Raw genomic sequence first — 25,338 nt, 5'->3', positions numbered from 1 at the left:
TCTTTGGGAGGGGGTGTAATGTCACAAGCGCGGCGCTGCCGTGACGTCACGAGCTTCCGGCGCTCCGGCGCTGCACCCGGAGCTCTAATCGAACTCCGGGTGCAGCAGGGAGATCGTGGTGGTCCCCAGCAGCGGGAGCCCCGCGATCAGACATCTTATTCCCTATCCTATGGATGTCTGGGAGCGGAGTATCCCTTTAAGTGCCAAGAACAACAAGTCTGCCTATTACAGCAACAAGTGGTTCATATTTATACTAACTATACAAGCATATATCAACCAATAATATGCTTTAGGCTGATTCTGAAGTAACTCTGTGCCGTGGGTTCACTTTTGAATACTGAATTTAATGCTATCAGACTCAGTTCATTCTGGACATGAAGAAAGCCAGACCATGGATATATTTTATTGCATTGTCGCGCCTCTTACAAACGATAGTCCATGTAAAGTTTCCCTATTCCCAGGAGTGAGGTTACGCTGATACAGTCTATCTCATTCCCTTTCCCTCTGAGACTGAAAGGGAAATAATTAAGACCTTGCCAAGGTAAAATCAGATAGCGGCGGCCAGGGATAAAGTCATTTGTCTTCTTTTCCGCTTGCACGGCCGAGAATACATAGTAAAAGGTCTGAATACTTTTTGGGTATGACAAGATATTGAGCAGTTAAAAACCATTTTCTAAGACAAAGACATCATTGACAAGTATAGAGTATTTGTGACTCCATTACACATTGATTGCTCATAAAGACTCCTGGAAATACATACTTCTATCTGGCATTGGCCTAGCCAAAGGGAGCGGAGCGGGCGGATAAAAAAGATTTTTATGGGTGCTATGACATGCATTTCAGCTTATCTAGGAATAATCTTTTTTTATATGTCTGTAATTACAAACACAGAAAGGCATTTCTCTGAAGAACGCACCATAATGCATGTTGGAGAGCCTTCCATAGTTCTGTATATAAGTGGCAATCAGTTGATTGAATGAATCTTCTTCAGACTATTGCAGTAAAAAAAAAAAATTTTGTTAACCACAAAGTAGTATCAGCTGCCTGCGTATTAAAATCAACCTAGTTTAGGCATCCAAAGAAAAAGCATAAAAAAATAGTCTTCATATAAAACTCATGCATAATGATTAATTCAGGGTCACAGAGATCCCACCTATGGTGCCCATACTGTTAGGCCAGGTTGACGCCACAGAATTTCCAAGCAGAATTCCATTTTAAAATTCCGCTCGGAAATTCCGGTGAAGCAGTGGCCCATTTATTTCAAATTCTGCTGTGTGAATGGTCCAGCAGAACAGTGCAGATTCCGGCGTCTGCAGAAAGAATAGTAAAGTCTATTCTATCTACGGAGTCCACAAGGAAATGCATTGCCGTCTATGAGACAGCACATTTCCGAAGTGGTCCTAGCGCCCACCTGTCAAAGTCAAATGTGCAGTATATCCGCACCTGTTTTTCATGTGGATATTCCACACATTTTTCACTCTAGTGAACCCGGCCTAAGGATCATAATGTAACTCTGACTTTCGTCCAGAAGTACGTATTGCTTCAAGCTAAAAATACCTCGTCATGCAGAGATGCCTAGAGCAGTGGTCTCCAAACTCTGGACCTCCAGATGTTGCAAAACTACAACTTCTATCATGACTACCCATGATTTGCATCATCTGGTGGTCCACGGTTTGGTACCGCACAAAGCGGTGTAATATTTATTAGCATTGTGAACCAGTATTGCAGTCTATGTACCACCACAGGCTCATGTGCACTGTGTACATGATGAATTGAGCTGCCCATATTTATTAGATAGCTGACTTGTTACGCTGACAGCTGCCACCTCTGACTTCCCCATTAACATACATGATTGACTCGGCTCAACATGCATATTATTTTAACAGGGCTGGGAAACGAAGGGTTGCCAAACATCTTTGGCACAGCTTAGCATTAGATAAATCAAAGGTTTGGACAGAAGAAACTATATGAAGGTCTGGCACTGAGCCTCTATCTGTAAGCCCCCCCAAGGAATTAGACTGGTGCCATTAAATTCTGGGAGATCCACCAAAAAAAGTCTTAGGTATATGGCCAATATTAGAGTGCTTGCAAGACTTTCCTGCCCTAAATCAACTCTGACTTGCATTGTGAGAATAAGTCAGGAGATATTTACTTGGGTGAAAATGTAACTCCTACCATATGATACCAAAACGTATATAAGAAAATATTTACATGCAATACCAAAAATGTATGTAAGGAAATACCTACTCTCTTAGCCAGTCACTGGTCTTAAAGGAGCACTGTGGCTCTTGATTGGCTGAGTGGGCAGGGTAGGTCCTGCTCTAGGTGCTTGTCTCAGAATCTGGAAGTAGAGAGAAGATATTAGGATGATATTGATTTGAACAGGACCAACGGGGGACTGGGGCTAGGTTAGTATGCCTTTTTTTTCCAATTATATCCCCCCTTTTCCCTCCCCAGCAGCATACCCCTTTAATGTGTAAATGTCTTTTCTCAAAAGCAAAGCACAGCTTCTTTTACGTACAGCAGAATAGGAGTATATGTTTGGGAAATGACTACGACTGATCACATATGTTATGTACAGTAATATGCATCCCATTGTTTTTAATGGAAATATGCACCACTTTTATCTTGCATCTTTTTGAAATATGTATAGATAATGGACATGTCTCTTATTCATGTATATTCCATGGGGAAAATGCATGGGGAATCCAGGGTGTGGAGTAGCCATGTTGATTGGGGCTCATCCGAGTGCAAAACTGCAATAAAAAGTGTTATGTGGTCACTAGCTTCCCCTTGTCTAGATTTGGATCTTTTGCTATATTTATTGCTATACATTTTTTGAGACAGTGACAGGTACCTGTTGTATATGGATACTAGGTTTCTGGAAGCACATATCTCATCCAGGGAAAGCTGGGTGAGGTATGGGAAGCTCTGGCATGACATAACTTGTTAGAAACCTATATACCATAAGTCCTGTTGTCAGGCCTGGATTTTAATGGGATAAAAGGCAAGTTTGATAGTGGAGCCTGTCATAGTGGGGCCACTTCATGTTTTCAGGCCAGCCCAGATCAGAACAGGTGCTGAAAACAGCACATCACTGGGCTTTAAAACTAGATGAGAGTAGAGAGGCTGTGAGGAACATCAAAGAGTTGAAGTCCTGAGGTGTGCAGCCGTAAAGGAGTACTCTGGTGCAGACTACTCCTGCTCCGTTCTTCCCGGGCTGCAAAAAAAAAAATGAAAATAAACCATCACTCACCTTCCTGGGTTCCCGCAGAGCGCCACAACAGCTGATCGGTCCTCCGGTCCATCTTCTTCATACTTCCGTGTGAACGAAGCGTCACATGGAGCTCAGCCTATCACCGGCCGCTGTGATGTTCTGCCTCGTCCCATAATAGGCTGAGCGCCATGTGACGCTTCGTTCACACGGAAGTATGAAGAAGATGGACCGGAGGACCGATCAGCTGTAGTGGCGCTCCGCAGGAACCCAGGAAGGTGAGTGATGGTTTATTTTCATTTTTATGCAGCCCGGGCAGGACGGAGCAGGAGTAGTCTGTACCAGAGTACTCCTTTAAAGGGGATATTTGCCTGGTGTAAGTAACCCATTGTTCATGACTGTTTTGTAGGCTGGCTGGTAGTAAAACACCTGTATAGTTTTCTGTGTAGTTATTGCTATACAAGCTGGATTTATTTTGTATTTGTTCATGCCTGAAGTCAAAGGCTGGATTTTGTTTTGGGATGGAAAAATAAAGAAAGGAATAGCTTTGTTTGAACTATACTGTCTCTGATTGGTCGTTTGGTATCTTGGGCTCATCTTTCTTCATGTATAACAACAGAGGACATGTAAACATGCATGTATTATCTTCACAGCTTCTTCAAATGACGTTACTACAAATATTAAGAATGCATTTGATTTTCCTGTGTCAAAATTTGGTTTTAAATGACACCTTTAATACAATCTATATCTTTTCCGACTACAAGCTATTGTACACTTTACCTTTAAACTAAATGATTTAATTCAGGCATCTTACAGTGATGATTTCTATTCTACCAACAATCCTTGGAGAAAACACTGTGGCATCTCTCCCCTTCTTCATGAAACAATAACAAAATCCTGTGTGAGTTTTGTCGTAACATCACTGGCTAGGATAAGGTTTCTTCATGAGCAGAACCAGGGGAAAACACTGGCATTTTTAGAATGATGTTTCCATAGCAATTAATGATGTACAGCTTTTCATCTTCTATATTTAAATGGTTGAATTTTATTTATTAATAGAAAAAATGAAATAGGAATAAGTTAATTCAGCCTCTATAGATGAGTGGTTATTGAAGGCAGGGTGGTGCTAGGTGGCGCTGTTAAGCTAAACAGTGATGTGACAGATGCTTTGTGGCTGAGAATACTGCAAGGTTATTGTGGATGCCCCTTACAGTTACAGTCTTACAGGTTTTTATAAAATTTACTGTATATACTCAAGTATAAACCGACCCGAATATAAGCTCAGGCCCCTAATATCACCCCAAAAACCCAGGAAAAGTTATTGACTCGACTATAAGTCTAGAGTGGGAAATACATCATCCCCCCATTTCATCATCCAGACCCCCGTCATCATCACCATGTCATCATCCAGACCCCCGTCATCATCACCCTGTCATCATCCCCCCCCTTCATCATCACCGCCTGTCAATCCCTTCAATCAGTGGTCTTCTGCGGACCTTTAGATGTTGCAAAACTACAACTCCCAGCAGCCATCGGCTGTCCAGGCAAGCTGGGAGTTGTAGTTTTGAAACATCTGGAGGTCCGCAGGTTTAAGACCACTACCAGGCCTTTGTCATCAACCAGACCCCCCTTTAGTTTTCTACTCACCTCCCCTCGGTGGGAAGGAAGGGTGAGCTGGTCCGGGCCATCTATGCTGCAGAGACTGTCCAGTGGGGAGGGTTAGTCGTTCTGTGCTGTCCATCTTCCCTGGGAGGCCCTCTTCTCCGGCCCCGGACTAGTGACGTTGCCTTGACGACGACGCACAGGGACGTTCATGCGCAGGGATGTCCCAAGGGGATGTCGTCAAGGCAACGTCACTAGTCCGGGGCCGGGCCCGGAGTGGAGAAGAAGGCCTCCTGGTGAAAATGGACAGCCCGGAACGACTAACCCTCCCCACCGGACGGTCCCTGCAGCATAGATGGTGCCGACCAGCTCACCCTTCCTTCCCACTGAGGGGAGGTGAGTAGAAAACTAAAGGGGGGGTCTGGATGATGACGAAGGCCCGGCAGTGGTCTTCAACCTGCGGAGCTCCAGATGTTTCAAAACTACAACTCCCAGCATGCTGGGAGTTGTAGTTTTGCAACATCTGGAGGTCCGCAGGTTGAAGACCACTGAAAGGGATTGACAGGCCGAGTATAAGCCGAGGGGGGCATTTTCAGCACGAAAAATCGTGCTTAAAAACTCGGCTTATACGCGAGTATATACTGTGGCAACATATTCTGCCGCACGCTATAATACACAGGGTAAATGGATTCTATACTTAATATCCACAGACATCTTAATTTGTTTTTGCTTGTATGTATGGGGCAAATGTAGACTATAAAATATTTTAGACATTTTGAAGTGATCTTTGATTGGATTACATGTTTATGGAATAAAGGCTAAATTCTTAGTGATTTGCAACCTAAAACAAAGCTTATGCAACAATCAGATGATTGCCCTACATTCTACTTCTCTTACCCCCAGCATTCATTACCTGGATTCCATAAGGCAGCTACGAGCCGCTACAGAGGTATTGTAGTGGTACATGCTGCCCATTTAAATAAATGTCTTTCTCTTTAATGCACAGAAGTGTCTTTGCAAGGCAAGAGTGTCTCAAGGGTTAAGTTAATCCATTATACCTATCAAACCTGGTCCTGACCATTTTTTAGTTTAGCAAAATTGAAGCAGATCTTTAGTGCTTATAACTTATCCCCTATCCGAATGACAGGGGATAAGTTATAGATTGCAGGGGGTTTGAGCGCTGAGGCCCCCCGCAATCTCCTGGACGGGGCTGCGGCAGTCTGCCGGAAGGACTTTGTCGTCCCCAGCATGAAGCCGTGGCAGGCAGGCCCCCTTTAAGACAGGCCATGTACAGGAAAGGGGGCATTCTGTCCCCGCATGACTCGGCAGCCGCCACACCCCCTCCATGAATCCCATAGGGATACATAGAGGATGTATCCCTATGGGATTCATGGAGGGGGTGTACCGGCTGCCGAGTCATGCGGGGACGGAATGCCCCCTTTTCTGTACATTACTGTCTACGCCTTCGTGAGAGGAAGGAAGGTCAGCAATGGGATGCCCAAGAAAGGGTGAAGCTGCTCCGGCTGCTGAATAAGGACTGTCGAGCATGTCTAATGAGCACTTTAGGTGATATTTTTTGTATTTATTCATGAACATGATAATAGAGATCTGTGGGTCTATGTTTCTACTATGAAAATGAAATACTAAAGGAAAAGCATTAAGAAATGTACCTAATGGTCAAGTATGATTTTTTTCTATTGATGATTGCTGTTTGATATGGAGTGGAGCCTCTGTTTTTTCACACACTTACACCCTAGTGCATTCTAAGGTTCAATCATTTTTTCTATATGGACTCATCTCACACTGAACTGCTCTGGGCTGTGTGTAGCAGAGTGAGGGAGGAAGTTCTCCCCTGTATGGCTTCAGATGATGTCATGCTTGCTGGGGAACATTCCTTCCCAGTCTGTGAATCTGACTAAGCAGAAAATGCCAAGCAATATCAAGGTAGAAAACTAAAAAATAATAAATATAAAGGCAGGGGGGTGGTTTATCATGATGGGGGCAGTGAAGTGGGAGGATTATAAAATGTAACAAGATCATGAGAGGTACTCTTTAATACATTAAAACTTATGAGTGACCAGATAGGTTAAACAAGCACAGATGATGAAGACTAAATACATTTAGGGTATCCAAGTCTTGCTAACTTCATCTTTGATAATGTGTCAAAAATATTCAGGTGTTCAATAATGCATTTTTAATGCATCACTCACAATATACACTGAAATCAATAAGGTGCTGTGTTAGATAAATGTGTTGCGTACATCTAAATTCATATATTCACAGAAAGGTGATATACAAGGTACTAGGTCATTCTACAGCCTGATTGTCAATAGATATTATTGAGAAAAGGTTCCGGGTGGCATTGACCTCTGACAATTAACATTGTAAATTTGAATACTGAAAATGTATTGATTATAATATATTTTTTGCTTTATTACATGTTGGATATACAAACTGAATAAGTTACAAAGGAACACATGACACTTTAAGGTGGATCTCCACATTTCGACCATTTTGTTTATAATGTGACATTCTGTGCTGATTTATTTCTTATAACATATCTGTAAAGTGGTTGAAGCTACATTTTTCTGATAGAGTTCCAAATCTCCTGCACAGACATATTGTTAAATGATGAAATTCTGCCCCGAGCCTGGAGTACTTCTGGGTTAGAGGGTGAGATGATTTTGTATACATACCTACATATTGAAAAATGAGTTTGTTTCATCTAGAAATGATAAACTCCATTTCTTCTGTTATGCACTCTAGCACAGAGCAGGGCAGAATAGAGAAACAATAAGGAGCAAACTGAAGCACTCTCCACACAGTGAGGTTTTCATAATAGGACAAAGAACAGAATTATTGGAACACTAGCTGAGTACCCTGCGTTGCCTGGTCTTTCTACCTAAACCTTGTGGGAGAGTAAAAGCAACACAGTCCTTTCATTAAGCTTTGAATGCACTTGGCCTATAGCTTTACATTCCATGGATGCATACTACGTGCCACCCAGCTTACCCAGTCTCCTGAAGCCTCAGCAGTGATAGGCTGCTTGTCCTCCCTGCACTACTCACTGCAGAAGCTCTGCCATTCTCTCTCCCTTCCCTCACACTGATGTTTTCTCTCCCCCTCACTCTTCTCTCAGCATGCAATAAATATTCTCTCCCCCACCTATCCCACCCCCTTTCCCTGCCCCTGCACTAACTATTTTCTTTGCCTGCTGGACAGTTAAATCATACTTTACCATGACATTGTTCTGGTAGCACTGTTCAACACTCCTGGGAAATCTCCGCAGCCAAAAAGTAACATGATCAAGAAATGCACCTGGAGGTCCCATAGATTTGCATGGGGCTGCTCTATTTTACTCCTGGGTCGTGAAGATTGTTGGAATCAGGGCATCACTAAGCTGTATTATATTTTTATTTGACATATAACAAACATGTGTAGCAAGTGGAATAAAAATATCTCCTGGATTTTGGAAGTAAAGCTTCATTTGTGCTATGGGTGCCGTAGGAAAATTAAATACTTGCTGCCAGGTTTTATCACAGATTACAGCTGGTCAGTGGTTCTCATACAGTTTTCATAATAGAGCAAAGAATAGAATTATTGGAACTTTGATTTCAGTAAATCTCATTTAATCCTTTATTTGTAGGAACATTTTACATTTGCTGCCAGGTTTCCTCAAAGCTGATCAGTGATGATCACAGCAACAGGACACCCTGTGACCAGCTTATAGTTGGATGATGTAACTAAAATGAATTGTTTAAAGTGGGCAACCCCATAGAGGTCGACATGAGTGCTTTATATTCCTTTACACTCAGTAACCAAACATTGCGTAGTAAGAGTTTTCTTAACGGAACAAGGCTTACAATATATTCATAGTGCTATATCTAATTTACTGTCTTAGTATTTCACCTTATCACAGTTCAGCTGATGCATTGAAACTGTGAAAATGAATTGGTAAATCAAAGATTGATGTGCATAGTCACAATTTGTTTGAAACATAGTTTCTCTTCTGCTTACCATAAAACGTTCTTTATATCACCCACTACGGCAAATAATAAAATGGAAACATACTGTTCAAAATCTCTCCATATGCTCAATGTAAGATGTATGTCACATGTATGACTCTCCTAGGGAGTTAATAAAAAGCAATGTACGCAGCATGTCTTTGTTAAAAAAGCAGGCTTGTAGCTCCTGATACTGCTAAAGCCGGCTGATTGATGATCTTTGTGCCAATGTAACACTGTTTTCTCAGGAGTCAAAACATAGACACAGACTGTACATTGTAAAATCTCCAACGAGCAAAATGTGCAGATGGATTGGATCTTGCAGACTGAGTTAGTTAGAGACAGCCATAATGTTTGATGGATATTGTAATGACACGAGCACAATGATATATTTATTCACAGACTATAACGGAGAAAACCAAACAAAATGTAATTCCAATAGTGCTGAGATGTTGTGTATAATAGCATTTCCCTTTGTATTCTCCATCCTATCGTCCATTCTTATGGTAGGACATATTCCCAGAAGTACTAAGAATCCCAATCTGCAAGGGTAGGGAGGGAGCGTCACGCCCTCTCCCATAGACTTGCATTGAGGGTGTGTGGCCGTGACACCAAGAGCAAGTGTGGCTGTGACATCGCAAGCCTCCGGCACTGCACCCAATTCTCTAAACAAACTCCAGATGCAGCAGGGAGATCGCAGGGGTCACCCCCGCTGGATAGGAGATAAGATGTCTAGGGGTAGAGTACCCCTTTAAAGAGTTTTCCAGGAAAAAGTAACTGATGGCCTATCTACAAGGTGTCTATCCCAGCACTCCTGCATATTAGCTGTTCTGCACAGCCGTGGTACTTGGATGAAACAATGTACTGAAAAGCCTTGACTCCATTCATTGTTTATTAGTGGTGGTATCTAGTTACTGCAGCTCAGTTGAAAAGAATAGGAGCTATGCTGCAGTAACCTGCCACCACCACTAAACAATGTGTGGCGCTGAGGGCTCTATACATCATTTACATCCAGGTGCCATGACTATGCAGAACAGCTGATCTCTGGGGGTTGCAGCAGCTTGCTGAACAACTATTATTCGCCTGTCCTAGGGATAGGCCACTAATTGTTTTTCTCTAGAAAACCCCTTTATTACTTTTGCTGCATTGCACTAGATAATCAAATTGACTATAATTGACTTTCTAAACGACTTTCTGTATAGAGGCATCCCTTAAAATTAAATGGAGTAGTAAATGGGTGACATATGTTTGTGACTTCAATTGAAAGTACAAATTGTGAGTGTACTTCTAAGTATGTAATTCAGAGTGAACAAAGCCTAAATAAATCAAAATGTAATAGTCATGTTTCCTTGACTATAAATAATAGATGTAAGTGTGAATCTTTGTAGATACACCAGAAGACCTCACTGTTTGTGTCTGACATGTATGCTTGATTTAAACATATAATAGTAGAAGAGTAGAAGGGTAAAATGTGCATATTGGAAAGTTAAGCAACCTTCCAAATAGAGTTAATTCAACATTCCCTACCATTTTGTTGATGTAGAGTCTGTAAAACACCTTTACATGGCTGGCTGTACTTCTGCTTCTGACATAGATCCAACTGTGCACTGCATTTGGCTGCAGTCAGCTTAGAGAGCCTATTCTCTCCTCCCTACCACTCCCTTGTCTCACAATAGCACATTGTTAGGCTATGTTCACACAGTGGAATGTCCGCACAGAAAATTTTTGTGTGGACATTCCATAGACGGCCGAGCTACGGCTGCCCAAAAATGTGCTGTCTCATAGACGAAAATACATTTCCGAGAGGAATTGGCATTGAACAGGCTGTATGCGTTTTGCGGAAGCCGGAATCAGGATTTCCATGGCAGATGTTGCTGCTGTGGAAATTCTGCCATGTGAACAGAGCAGCAAAATCCCATTGAAATCAATGGGACTTTGCTGCTGCTGAATATACTCTGCCATGTGAACGTACCCATAGAGATAACAGGAATGAGGAGAGGAAATTGTACATGGCAGGAAAAGCTCTCACTGTAAGGGTACGTTCACACGAGTGGACCCAAAGTGTATTTTACACTGCGGATCCACCACTGAAGGACCCCTTCATGGTGGGCTTTATATGTGCCTGCTCGGAGCAGCAATACGTCGCTACAAGTAGACACATTGCGATGTGCGAGTCGCAGCGGGCATGCACAGTATACTCGCACATTGCGGCAGCTCTCAGCCTAGCTCATGGAGCAGGAGTAGCGGCCGAGATGTGTGTGAGAGCACCATGCATTTGCGGCTACTCAAACATCACTTCATTGTGTCTGCTCGTAGCGGCGTATTGCCGCTCCGAGCAGGCACATGTAAAGCCACCATGCAGTGGTCCTTCAGTAGCAGATCTGCAGCATAAAATGCGCTGTGGGTCCGCTCGCGTGAACGTACCCTAATTCTGTACAAATCACTTTTCAGCTATCTCTTCCTTATCATCACAGACAGAATAGGAAATCTCAGTTTAATATTAGGCCTAATGGCCAGAATGAATACTGCAAGACTTCGGGATTATTTTAAATATAGATAGTAAAAGGAAAGCTAGAAAAAAAAAGTTAATTTAAACAATAGGTCATTTTCTGATGACACATTGCCTTTAAAGATAGATTTTTTTGTGATCAAAACTTTTGTGGGAATCTATGAACATATGAAACTAAGGGATGAAGTCAGGATTCCTGAAAGCTTGTCTCTACAAAATTACTTAATACTGTTAGTCCAATAAAAAAGGTATTAAAAGATTCTGCAACATCCTATGATTTTGTATATATATATATATATATATATATATATATATATATATATATACAGTGGGGCAAAAAAGTATTTAGTCAGCCACCAATTGTGCAAGTTCTGTACTTAAAAAGATGAGAGAGGCCTGTAATTTTAATCATAGGTATACCTCAACTATGAGAGGCATAATGAGAAAAAAATCCATAAAATCACATTGTCTGATTTTTTAAGAATTTGTTTGCAAATTATGGTGGAAAATAAGTATTTGGCCAATAACAAAAGTTCATCTCAATTGTCATGTCTATCTTGGCCATTTGATTTGCTTGTGTGTGAATAGTTTTATGTTCCCTGGTCAGGGAATAGTTAAAGCCTTTGGCTTGCTAGCCAATAGCTCCTAGGGTGTGTCTATTTAAAGTCAGCCCATGCTAGCCTCTGGGCTGATGATTTCAGATTTCATATGGACGTCCTGATGTCTTGCTGCTAAGATGCTGGACATGCTTCTAGGAGCTTTTGGTGAAACATTCCTTGTTTGAGCTTTTAATCTACTATCTCTGTTTTAGCATACACCTTGTGTGTTCTGGTATTAGCCATGGTTATGTGGCATGCTCTTAGTAGATTTTAAGCTGTGTTTGTTTAGTCGGTTTTAGGATTTGTATATCCTTTCTGTTATGTATCTGTTCATACTGTGTTTTCTCTTGTATCCGCTTTCTGTGTTATCGCTCCCTGGGGACAATCCTATGTCTACTGGAGGCTCTGATCTAGATATCCCTATTACCTGTCCATGGGGACTCTGTGTCTACTGGAGGTTTTCTGAGGGATTGCGATTCCTGTCTTGTGTTCAGTGTGAACAGTGTTCTATAATTATATCCTGTTGTAAATGTTTTCTGAGTTATAACTTGGCATCCCTGGTACCTATTGATGGGGACTCCGTGTCTACTGGTGGTTTTATGAAAGATTGCGATTATTCCTGTTTAGCGATAGATCCCTGTTACTGGTCCATGGGGACTTTGTGTCTACTGAAGGTTCTGGGGGATTATGCTTTATTCCTGTCTGTTCCTGGAGTCTGTTTAGACTCATCCGTTTTCCTGTCTGGTGTTTTGAAGAGCTGTTTTGTGTCTATTTAAATTTTGATAGAATTCTTCATAACCTTTTCTACTGTTAAGTTTACCATAGAGCATTTTCTACTGTAGAATCAATTAACTAACTGTGTTTATTTATTTTTTGTGCAAAAAAAAATGCGTAAACGGCATTTTCTTGCGCAAATATACACCACCTCGGAGGACACGTACCAAAGTGTCTATTTTGGCACAGTAAGGACTGCTACTCCCATCATGGACATACTCTGCCCATGATGGGAGTTGTAGTCCAGGGGCTGAGGTGCAGATCGCAGAAGGTCATTATCCAGAGACCCGCTGCGATCCACATTTATTAACTGTAAAAGTCGGCGGTACAGGCGGCTACACTGCGCTGCCACCAACTTCTATATACAGCTGTCATAATTCATAATCAATGCCGCCGGGAGAGGGGAGCTCTGATTGGTCAATAGCTATTGACCAATCAGAGCTACCTTCTCCCGGCGGGGATTATCAATCTTAAGAACTGTATATAAGAGTCGGCGTGCAGCGCACTGTAGCCGCATGTACTGCCAGCTTGTATAGTTGATAAATGCGGATCGCAGCGGATCTCCAAAGAATGATCTGCTGCGATCTGCTCCTCTGCCCCTGGACTACTACTCCTATCATGGGAAAGAGTCTGTCCATGATGGGAGTAGTTGTAGGACCGCGGTGCTGCTGAGGGATGGCATTTGCACATCCCCACGGCTGTGGGACTTTTAGGACTACTACTCCCATCATGGACAGACTCTGCCCATGATGGGAGTTATAGTCCCAGGGCTGAGGTAAAGATCGCACTGGGTCATTCTGCGGAGACCCGCTGTGATCCGCATTTAAGTTGAAAAGCGGGCGGTACATGCGGCTGCAATGCACTGCCCGCCGACTTCTATATACACTGTAATAATTCATAATCCCCGCCGCCGGGAGAGGGGAGCTCTGATTGGTCAATAGCTATTGACCAATCAGAGCTCCCGTCTCCCGGCGGGGATTATGAAATGTGACAGTGTATATAGGAGCCGGTGTAATGAAGAAAACTGTGCCCTGTAGCGGAATGTGACCCTCAGCACAGGGACACAGTTTTCTGCTTTGCAGGCCGCTCATTCCATTCCCACTAACCTCCCTCAAGTGGACGGGGACACAGTTTCTACACTGCTTATGTGACCCCACCAGTGCATTTAATTTTCTATTGCAGCGCTATAGGTGACTAGTTTATCTATCAGATCGCATCCAGCAGCCGCTCGGCCAGATGATTCTGATAGATATACTATTCATTCATAGCGCCGGAGGCTGTATATGTATATAGATGTGCTGGGGGGTGCAGACATATAGCATTATCTGCCCCCCACAGTGCTTCTATATACATATGCAGCTGCCGCTCTATGAATGAATAGTATATCTGTCAGCAGCATCGGCCAAGCGGCTGCTGGATGCGATCTGATAGATATACTTGTCACATATAGCGCATTTGTGCAGCGCTATATGTGACAAGTATATATGTCAGGAGCGCATTCAGCAGCCGCTCGGCTGATGCTGCTGACAAATATACCATTCATTCATATCGCTGCAGCTGCATATGTATATGTATGCAGCAGCCCCCCCCAGCACATCTATATACATATACAGCTGCCGGTGATATGAATGAATAGTATATCTGTCAGGATCATCAACCGAGTGGCTGCTGGATGCGATCTGATAGATATACTTGTCACATATAGCGCTGCACAAATACGCTATATGCGACAAGTATATCTATCAGATCGCATCCAGCAGCCGCTCAGCCGATGATGCTGATAGATATACTATTCATTCATAGCACGGCTGCTGCATATGTATATAGAAGCGCTGTGGGGGGCAGATAACGCTATATGTCTGCCCCCCCCCCCCCCCCCAGCACATCTATATACATATACAGCCTCCGGCGATAGGAATGAATAGTATTTATATCAGGATCATCTGGCCGGCGGCTGCTGGATGCGTTCTGATAGATTCAGTTGTCACATATAGCGCTGTTAGACAGACTGTGGAGCTCAGCCAGAGGTACGCCCCACAGCCTATCTCCCACCCGCAGCGGTGCATGTTAACCATCGCCCGCTACCTGCAGCGCAGTGTAGCTGCATGTACCTCCGTCTTTTAAATTTAAATGCGGATTGCAGCAGATCATTCTCTGGAGGTCTTCTGCGATCCGCATTCATGGGTTTGAATTTTTCACCTCTACATCGCGCTGCCGCCAGCTTGTATATATAAACTGTCACATTTCATAATCACCACCGGGAGACGGGAGCTCTGATTGGAGAACAGCTATTGACCAATCAGAGCTCCCCTCTCCCGATGGGGATTATGAATTATGACAGTGTATATAGAAGTCGGCGGGCAGTGCATTGTAGCCGCATGTACCGCCCACTTTTTAACTTAAATGCGAATCGCAGCAGATCTCTGCAGAATGACCCGGTGCGATCTGCACCTCAGCCCCTGGACTACAACTCCCATCATATGCAGCGTCTGTCCATGATGGGAGTAGAAGTCCTAAAAGTCCCGCAGCCGGGGGATGTGCAAGTGTCATCCCTCAGCAGCCTGCGGTACTACAACTACTCCCATCATAGGACAGACTCTTTCCCATGATAGGAGTTGTAGTCCAAGGGCAGAGGGACAGATCTCTGTTCACATTATGCATTTTGCAGAATGGGAACAGAGCCTTTCTGGCAGTGTGTTCCCAAACAGGGAGACTCCAGCTGTTGCTTAACTACAGCCCACCATGATGGAAGTTGTAGTTTAGCAACAATTGGAGGCTCCCTGTTTAGGAACATGCTGCATTATGTGCTCTCTTCCCAGGGGAGTGCGCAAAAAATGTACTAACCCATATTTCTTGTTTTTCTTTTCTTCTCATTTCAGATACGTGAATGCGGAGGACTACGTCAGATACGGTGGACTGTGATGATGACCAGCGTTTTTTTTTTAAATTTCAATTAAATGGTTAACGAGGGTTGTGGGGGAGTGTTTTTTTTTAAAATAACATATTTTTTTCAATGTGTCGTGTTTTTTATCATTGAATTTTCAGGCTTAGTAGTGGAAGCTATCTTATAGACAGAATCCATTACTAAACTGGGGCTTAGCGTTAGCCCCAAAATCAGCCAGCGCTAACCTCCAATTATTACCCTGGTACCCACCACCACAGGGGTGCTGGTAAGAGCCGGTACCAACAGGCCCGGAGCATCAAAAATGGGGCTCCTGGGCCTAGGCGGTAACAGGCTGGCGTTATTTAGGCTGGGGAGGGCCAGTAACAATTGTTCTTGCCCACCCTGGTAACGTCAGGCTGTTGCTGCTTGGTTGGTATCTGGCTGATACTGAACATAGGGGGAACCCTATGCATTTTTTTTTTTGCTTTTTAATAAATAAATAAATAAAAAAAAAACGTGTGTGGTTCCCTCATTTTTTCAGTATCAGCACAATACCAACCAAACAGCAACAGTCTGACGTTACCAGGGTGGGCAAGGACCAAGCAAGAAAAACTGACAAAACGCAGGAAAAAGCTGGGACAGTTTTTCTGGCATTTTTGCTGATGGACAAAAAACCTAAATGGAATCCTGGCCTCAAAGCAATAAAACAAAGTCCCTACTTCCACTTTTCCTGTGAGGTAGAGAAGGAGTGCACGGTAGAGTGAGGGGGGGGCATTCTATATTTGCACAAGATTTATCAAAGGAGTGTACATCCATAGTAAATTGAGCAAGAGTGTACAATAGACAAGCAGTGTAAAGGGGTAGAACTGTGTATACATTAGACACATAATGATAAATTCCCCCCTATTTTTTTTATTAGTTCTTTGCTCAGCTCTTTGGAGTTTTTGTACATGCACTGATCTTTAGAGTACATAATCACTTGGCTAGTGTTTTCCTCTGTGCTTTACCAAAGGTCTATAGTGTCCTCTGTGCTGCTCACTGATCTGTGTCCTCTGAACTTAATCTGTTATAGAGTTCTATGTTCCTGTTATGTTTCTGGCTTGAGACCGACTATTTATTTGTATGTGTTTTTAAGCCCACTGCACTTTAGTTCAGGGAGGGACCGGTACCCAGTTGTCGATCCACCGTTCAGGGTGGATGGGCAAGTAGGCAGGGAGAGCAGTAAGTCTTCACAAGGTTTTCACACACTGTTGCTGGTATTTTGGCCCATTCCTCCATGCAGATCTCCTCTAGTGATGCTCTGTGTTGCCCAGTAATGTTTTGGGGCTGTCACTGGGCAACACAGACTTTCAACTCCCTCCAAAGCTTTTCTAAGGGGTTGAAATCTGGAGACTGGCTAGGCCACTCCAGGACCATGAAATGCTTCTTATGAAGCCACTCCTTTGTTGCCCGGGCAGTGTGTTGGGGATCATTGTCATGCTGAAAGACCCAGCCATGTTTCATCTTCAATGCCCTTGCTGATGGAAGGAGGTTTTCACTCAAAATCTCACGATACATGGCCCAATTAATTCTTTCCTTTACACGGATCAGACGTCCTGGTCCATTTGCTGAAAAACAGCCCCAAAGCATGATGTTTCCACCCCCATGCTTCCCAGTAGGTATGGTGTTCTTTGGATTCAACTTAGCATTCTTTATTCTCCAAACACAACAACATGAGTTTTTACCAAAAGGTTCTACTTTGGTTTCATCTGACCATGTGACATTCTCCCAATCCTCGGGCCCGAACATGTACTGGCTTAAGCAGGGGGACACGTCTGGCATGGCATGATTTGAGTTACTGGCGGCATAGCGTGTTACTGATCTAATAATTGCTCCCACAGTTGATTTCTTCACACCATGCTGCTTGCCTATTGCATATTTAGTTTTCCCAGCCTGGTGCAGGTCTACAATTTTGTTTCTGGTGTCCATCGACAGCTCTTTGGTCTTTGCCATAGTGGAGTTTGCAGTGTGACTGTTTGAGGCTGTGGACAGATGTCTTTTATACTGATACGAAGTTCTAACAGGTGCCATTAATACAGGTAACGAGTGGAGGACAGAGGAGACTATTAAAGAAGAAGTTACAGGTCTGTGAGAACCAGAAATCTTGCTTGTTTGTAGGTGAACAAATACTTATTTTATATGTACCAATTAATTCATTAGAAATCCTACAATGTGATTTCCTGTATTCTTTCCCCCCCATTCTGTCTCTCATAGTTGAAGTATACCTATGATGAAAATTACAGGCCTCTCTCATCTTTTAAAGTGGGAGAACTTGCACAATTGGTGGCTGACAATACTTTTTTGCCCCACTGTATGTATATGTGTGTGTGTGTGTGAGTGTGTATTTTATGGAGCAGAGATCAGCTACAAATACTATTTCTTACTTTTAACTACTTAACGACTCAGGACATAAATGTACATCCTGGTGAGGTGGTACTTAACGCAACAGGACGTACATTTATGTCCTATACATAACAACGAGCATCGGAGCGATAATCGGGTCATGCACAGCAGGTCCCAGCTGCTGATAGCCACTATCGTGTGGATGTCTGCCATTAAAGGGGTATTCCAGGCAAAAACTTTTTTTTATATATCAACTGGCTCCGGAAAGTTAAACAGATTTGTAAATTACTTCTATTAAAAAATCTTAATCCTTCCAATAGTTATTAGCTTCTGAAGTTTTCTGTCTAACTGCTCAATGATGATGTCACGTCACGGGAGCTGTACATGATGGTAGAATATCCCTTGCATGATGGGAGAATATCCCCATAGGAGCTGGACAGCTCCCGGGACGTGAGTCATCAGAAAGCAGTTAGACAGAAAACAGCAACTCAACTTCAGAAGCTAATAACTATTGGAAGGATTAAGATTTTTAATAGAAGTAATTTACAAATCTGTTTAACTTTCCAGAGCCAGTTGATATATAAAAAAAAGTTTTTGCCTGGAATACCCCTTTAACCTCTCAGATGCCGTGATCAATCTGCAGAAGTGTGGCACTTAATGTGGACGATTGGATCGCCCGCAGCGCTGCCGCGGCCATCCGATCACCTGAAATGGCGGACGGAGGTCCCCTCACCTGCCTCCATCCGTCTCCTGGGATCTCCTGCTCTGGTCTGAGATCGAGCAGACCAGAGCAGAAGATAGCCAAAAACATTGATCAGTGCTATGCCCTATACATAGCACTGAACAGTATTAGCAATCAAATAATTGCTATAAATAGTCCTGTATGTGGACTATTAAAGTGTAAAAATAAAAGTTAAAATAAAAATAAAAATTTTACCCCCAAAAAGTGTAAAAAAAAATTTTTTTATAAACATATTTGGCATTGCCGCGTGCGTAAATATCCAAACTATTAAAATATAATGTTAATTATCCCATACAGTGAATGGCGTGAACGTAAAAAAAAAAAAAAAGTCCAAAATTGCTGCTTTTTTATAAGGCAAGGAGAAAAAAACTAGAACGTAAGGAACGCCCGGTGTAACGCCTGTGCCTCCACTCCCTAATATGTACTTTTTAGCTTTCTAGCCTTTTGGATTTCCATCAATAAAGTACCCGCAATCAAGAACTGGGTGAGTGCTCCAGATCTGTTCTCTTCTTATAGTTTTGGTTTATCATTGAAGCTTCTTTACTTCATCTGTGAAGCACCGCGCTATTGTATGCATGAACTGTTGAATTTCGGGACACACCTGCAAGTGATTCCAGACTTGCTGTTTGACCAGTGCCAGGTAGCTACTTTCTATTGAACTGAGTCCTTAAGGGGTTAAGGGCTTGGTACAACCATGTGTGATAGCCTGGGGGAGTAGGGTATATGGGGTGTAGCTGTGCGGTGACTAGTGGGTGTCTGGTTAACCCTTTCTATTCGTGATGGCAGGGTGAGGGCTCCTCTGTAATGGTTGTCCTACCGCCACCCTTCCCAAGAGAGATAGGGAGGTTTAGAATAATTGAATGTCCACAACCGGAGAGTTTGCTGAAAACAGTTGGAACTTTTACTGAAGATTTTAAGCAAACTTCCTAACCGGAACAGTCTCTAGATATGCAAAGTCTCTCGGAGATTGGCAAAGGTTGGGACCTTAAGCAATTTAGAGTCCTTAGACTGATATGCGCTGTTCCACTGGATTTAGGGGAATTAGTTGCAGTCCAGTAGTCACGCTAGCTTTAGCGGGGATTAGTTTAGAACTCACGGTTTAAGTTAGGCTGAGGCCGGTAGGTTTTCTGGCCTAGCTTGTTTTTGAAAGTTGCGCAGGTCCGTCCTGCTAATCCGCCATCCACGAGAGCAGCAACCCAAGAGAGTGATAATTGGCTACAGCTCCCTTATATGGGCAGGGGCTGGACTAGAGCTAATTGGTCCAATACTTCTGTCAATCACCTTTACATAGAATTATGGGTAACATGTGACCCAAGGACCTCCAAAGGTCCTCTAACATACCATAGAGGGATCAACACAGTCACATGACCGAAGGTCCTGCGACGCTAACAAGGTAAGCATACTACACATTATGTTAAATATACACATTATTATTAAATATGTACATGTAAACATCACAGAATTAGAATAGAGGAGAGACGACTAGGGGCTGACCTACCTGGGGGACCCTACCTGAGCGTAGTTACTCTGACTTTGGGGACCACCATACAAGGAACGGTATGCAATACAGTACCGGGACACCACACATGCATTACAGGAACATCCTATTGATACTAACAGGCACCATGTAATGCTTCCTTTTCCTGCTTGGTTCTCATGCAGACTCAAGCTGAAAACAGGGGTCTCAGCATTGGGACAACCTGTGATTACCTAATTCTTGGTAAACCCTTCCAACAAAAGGGATTGTAAAAAGCAGACAGCCATCTAATGATCACTAATCACTCCTAATCTTTGCCAGCTTAAGAGGTTTACCCACTAAATTAGTGATGACATATTGCTAACATATTCCATCATTTACTGATTGATGGGGTTCCAACTGACTGAATCCCCACCGGGAGTAGGCTCAATGGGCCACACCTCCTTCACACAATGCTCCTGGGTATCCACTGTGTAGAAGATACAACTCAGCCCCATCGCTATATTTCAGTTACCTACACATTGAATGGCCAAGAGTGCGGTGATGCAGGAGAAATGCTGAAGGAACCTTAGTACCATCGATCTCTGGATTGATTGGAGTCCCAGAGATCAGCGAGTCTCCCAACGATTATAATGTTATAGCATGTCCTAGCAACATGCCTTATCATTATTGGAAGGGAATACTCCTTTAAAAGCACCCCCACCCCACATACAAGGTCCCAAACTCCACTCAAACATGGCAGCACTGTAGAGGACATTGGGGCGATCAGCCTTAATAAAGGTGTGACGTAAATGTAGAAAATCAGACAAGGTCCACATCCAAGTCTTTGTGTCTCAGCATATTTATGAAACTAACAGGTCATTCGTTTATATTTTGATTTAACTATGTAAGCCTGCTCACCACATTATGGCCACCTGCATAGAGAGAAAGTCCTTTACTTAAAATGGAGTGGTACCACCACAACACTGATGCCCAAAGGGGCAACAGCTATTTTTTTTAAGCAATGCTGCATATCTCAATAGAAAAAAATATATAAAAATACTTACCCTAAGCACTGGTTTCAGAATTGTGAACTGGGTGTGTGTATAAATATATGTTCCTTCTATTGCCAGCTTAAAGTGTCAATTCAATGTCACTTTAAAAAACTTTTGACATGTTTATTGCAGGAGATGGGCTCCATTGAAAGTCTGAACATCCTGACCCCTTCTGATTAAACTTTTTACATGTCTGTGTGACATTCCACATTTTTTTTTTCATGTAAAAAGGGCACATTAAAAAGTACATTTTGTTATACATATAAAGTGCCTCTATAAAGTGGCTCCATACAAAAGTTCCAGTGTCCTCCACTGCTCCAATGATTAAAATAATGATGATAATAATACAATTTGTTTAGTGCTAACATTTTCCTCAGCACTTCATACTTCATTGGATACATGGGCAGGGCTGTATACAATTTGTGGACCCTCCACACATCTACTGCTCAGTGCAGCTCCCATCTACATCTTTGGTCCAAGATAGATGTATGTAAACCATGGGCATGCTTTCATGCATGCTGGTGTTCATATAAGTCTTATGGTCCCTGAGAAGGTCATCCTCACTGCTCTTAGTGTGCTAAAAATAATGTTAATGTGCAGCTGCCAAAGTTATTGGACAATGAGCAACGCGATGACAATTGACAAATGATGTCTTCTCTGTTTATTTCTCTGTTTTCCCTTTCATTATCGCAATATTTTCCAGATGGGTCTTTTAACACCACATTTCATTTAGTAATGTTGTGATGACAGAAAGCCCAGCATGGAGCATCTACATCATTACAATAGAACACAGACAAGGTCAGAGCCTCAAGGACTTGACAAGCAGAATACCATGATAGTGGTGACATTAGGTTGTATGCAATTCATCAGACAAAAAAAATTGTGCAGTTTGTCTGCAACTTGAAGGGGTACTCCATGAAACACAACTTATCCCCTATACGTGGGGGGGGGGGGGAGGTCCAATTGCTGGGACCACCCCACGATCTCCTGTATGGGCTCCAGCTCTTGGGATGAACTTGCCATTCAGCAGCTTCTTCCCCGAGTGCTCTGTCCCCCACCTTTAGAGACACCCTAATGTGATGACCTGCTCAGCCAATCACTGGCTTAGACAGCGTCACATTTCAGCCAGTGATCGGTGAGTGGACTGTCACTCCTGCTCATTTTCGAAGGTGGGGACTGAAGCGCTCAGGGGTATGGTAAGTTTAGCTGCTAGCGTCAGGCCCTGTACAGAAGACACTTATCTACTATCTTGTAGTTAGGGGAAAAGTTGTGTTCCTCGAAATACCAAAACATAAGAGAAAAAGGAGTCAGCTCACCATGTGAAGTTGTCAAGCATTCACATCTTGGCCTGGAGGATCATTCATAGGAAGCACGGAAGAAAATGGTCCAGGTCCCAGGTATGTACGTAACAAGAAAAGGGGGTGATCCAGCTTCCTTAAAACTTCAAAACTTTAATTAGTCCATTAAAAATCCAAAGAAAAGGTGCAAGATAAAAGCCAAATGAAATACCCCTTTAAGGTAGCATGACTATTTTAGTATGAAATTTGATTGCAAATCTCATACAGTACACTCTAACATGTCACAGACTAGTCGTAGCCACATGGGACTTACTCTAGGCAGGGAAAGTTACTTGCAATCCAACAAAATCTTACTAAGCTATTGGAGAACAATACAGATTTATTTTGCCAAGTAAATGAGAAGGTTAAAGGCTCTGATGCATCTAAATGGAACTAGCACTGAAAGTGCACAGTATTAAAACGTAACATTTAATCCATACTAGTTCAAGTTTACTCCATTAACTAATCAATATCAAAATAAATATACCAATTTACAGGAAGAATTATGTACTGAATGGCCACCGTATTAGAAATACTCATCTAGAATCATGTTGGACCTCCTTTGACCTTTAGAACTGCAGCAAATCGTCGTGGCATAAATTCCCCTTAGTGTTGCATTCGTTCTTGCAAGTAAGCAGAAAAAGAATGGCTACTTACTAATGCTCCTTCCATATGTGTAGTTGGTTCCAGCTGCTGGAGCCTGTGATCAGTTTTCTTGAGAAAGAGCAGCATCCAGCTCCCGTGTATGGAAAATAAAATCATTTAAGTTTATTTACAACATCTCAAACATCCTCCCTCTATGTATTTGCCCATGTGATATCTAACCTATTTGTAAATGACTTAATGCATCAAAATGGCTCTTTTGCAAAGAGTAACAGCCTTAATATCTTGGCCACTGTGTCCCTATAATCTGTTGTCCATTACATGTTGTTAGGGGAAATCTGTCTCTAGTAGCAGCTAGATCAGGATGGAACTCAGAAAGTGGGAATGGTGCTTAGCATGTGCTATGTCCAGGAGATGAAGAAATCCTGACATAGCCTCGGCTGTGTACCAGCAAACTAAGCCAGTCTGCCTGCTGAAAGTGATCCACATTTTCCTTAAAAGATAAATCAAGACTGCATTTTTATCTTTCACTACCTATAAAGCTTAGGGCAGCTGTCCTTTGTGTAAATACCAGAGTATCTACTGCTGTATATCCACAGTGCTGCAGTGTAATCCCCCTGTTCTTCTTCCCTTTAAATTCCTATGCTATTCAAATCAGTGCTTAGTGTAACCCCTTTCTTGCTCTGATCCTGTTGCTTTATTTAAATGTTGCTCACATAGCACCGTGTACAGGCAGTGCATCATTAACCCCTTCCCCACCACATGCCATCTATAGTACTGTGCTGTGTAATTCGTAGGCCAAGTCAAGTGCAGCCTGTTAAGTCCAGTACATTTCATCAGCACTATGTCATAATAGATAGGAGTATGTAAGCAAGCAAGATAGAAGCACATCCCATAGAGCAATGCTATGTAGGGGGTGCAGGCATACATATGAGTTTGGTACAGTTTGGTACAGTACAGTATCTCGAACAAAGTACTATTTTGTACTTTTTTTTGGAGTGTATGGGATGCAAATGCTTTACTCCCTGGTTTATGGTGAATAAGTCTCATTTTATAAGTCTAGGGTGAATGAATGTATGGTGAATGAGTTTAGTCGAGGAGTGAGGAGCGTGCTGCTGCATACTTCATCCAGCTGTATCGTGTGACCACAGTGGGTATCAGGAGTGTCAGGGAAACATGTCAAAAATTCTACTCTGTAGAAGCTTCTTGTCATCCCCTGCTGAGTAATGCACTTGATAACTTTACAGGAGAAGAAAGGAGTTGCCAGCAGCTCTCATCTTACTTCCTTAACTTATTTTTTTTTTTTTGATTGACAAAATGCAATAAGGTTGGTTACCTAAGACAGCATTTCCCAACCCAAGATGCCTCCAGCTATTGAAAAACTCCAAGCAGTAAGTGCAGCATAGAGGATGTCAGAATGTCTTACCTGTCTTACTGAGGATGTCTTACCTAGCCTGCTGGCCAGGTAAGAAGAACAACAGGGGGAGGAGGGAAGGGGAAACATGATTTGGCACAGGGGAATAAAGGGGGAATGAAAAGGCAAAAGTGGGAAAAAAGGGGGGATAAAAATGGCACAGGGGGTGGTAGAGAGGGGCTGATGAATTTGCACAGAGGGTAATAAAAGGGGAATGAAATGGCACAGGGGGGATCAAGGGGAAATGATGTGGTACAGGGGAGTAATAAAGAGGGGAAAGTCTTCTGCGTCTGTGCTGCCAGGGGTTTCAGAGGGGACCAGGACCCCCTGTAAGCCTGGGCTCCTTACTGGGGTATTGGCTGCACCCCCCTGATGGCAGTCCGGTATACAAGGAAGGGCCGGCACATAAGCCTGGTTGTCCCCTATTGGGAGTGTTTTGTCCCCTATTGGGTGTGTTTTGTCCCCTATTGGGAGTGTTTTGTTCACTATTTGGAGTGTTTTGTCCCCTATAGGGAGTGTTTTGTCCCCTATTAGATGTGTCCACATTCGTTATTGGGAGTGTCTCCTATTCGGAGGGTGCAAATGCATTAAGTCTTATGGGACTCCACTAAGGTAGATTTATATATATATAAATCTACCTCCATCGCTGTCGCCGCACCCCGAGGTGTCCCTGACGCTCCGGACGTCTCTGCTTCCCGGGATCCTCGCTCTCCATCCCCGTCATCACATCACTACGCACGCCACTCCTATTGGATGACGGGAC

The 25,338-nt window shown here is 42.9% G+C and overlaps 1 long non-coding RNA gene across 2 annotated transcripts; it reads right to left on the bottom strand.

The window, feature by feature from the left end:
• Positions 1-272: 272 nt before the first annotated feature.
• LOC130272534 (uncharacterized) lies at positions 273-23,350 on the bottom strand. 2 transcript variants are annotated; one of them, XR_008843600.1, is made up of 3 exons: positions 23,216-23,350; positions 2,248-2,341; positions 273-992 (listed from the first exon to the last, which is right to left on the bottom strand). It is a non-coding gene; the product is annotated as an uncharacterized LOC130272534 (long non-coding RNA). The 2 variants fall into 2 exon arrangements; XR_008843599.1 differs by lacking the exon at positions 23,216-23,350 and adding an exon at positions 4,862-4,996.
• Positions 23,351-25,338: the final 1,988 nt, after the last annotated feature.

The sequence above is a fragment of the Hyla sarda genome, chromosome 5 (genome assembly GCF_029499605.1).
Source record: "Hyla sarda isolate aHylSar1 chromosome 5, aHylSar1.hap1, whole genome shotgun sequence".
NCBI classification, from domain to species: domain Eukaryota; kingdom Metazoa; phylum Chordata; class Amphibia; order Anura; family Hylidae; genus Hyla; species Hyla sarda.
This window is presented reverse-complemented; position numbering and strand designations above follow the sequence as displayed.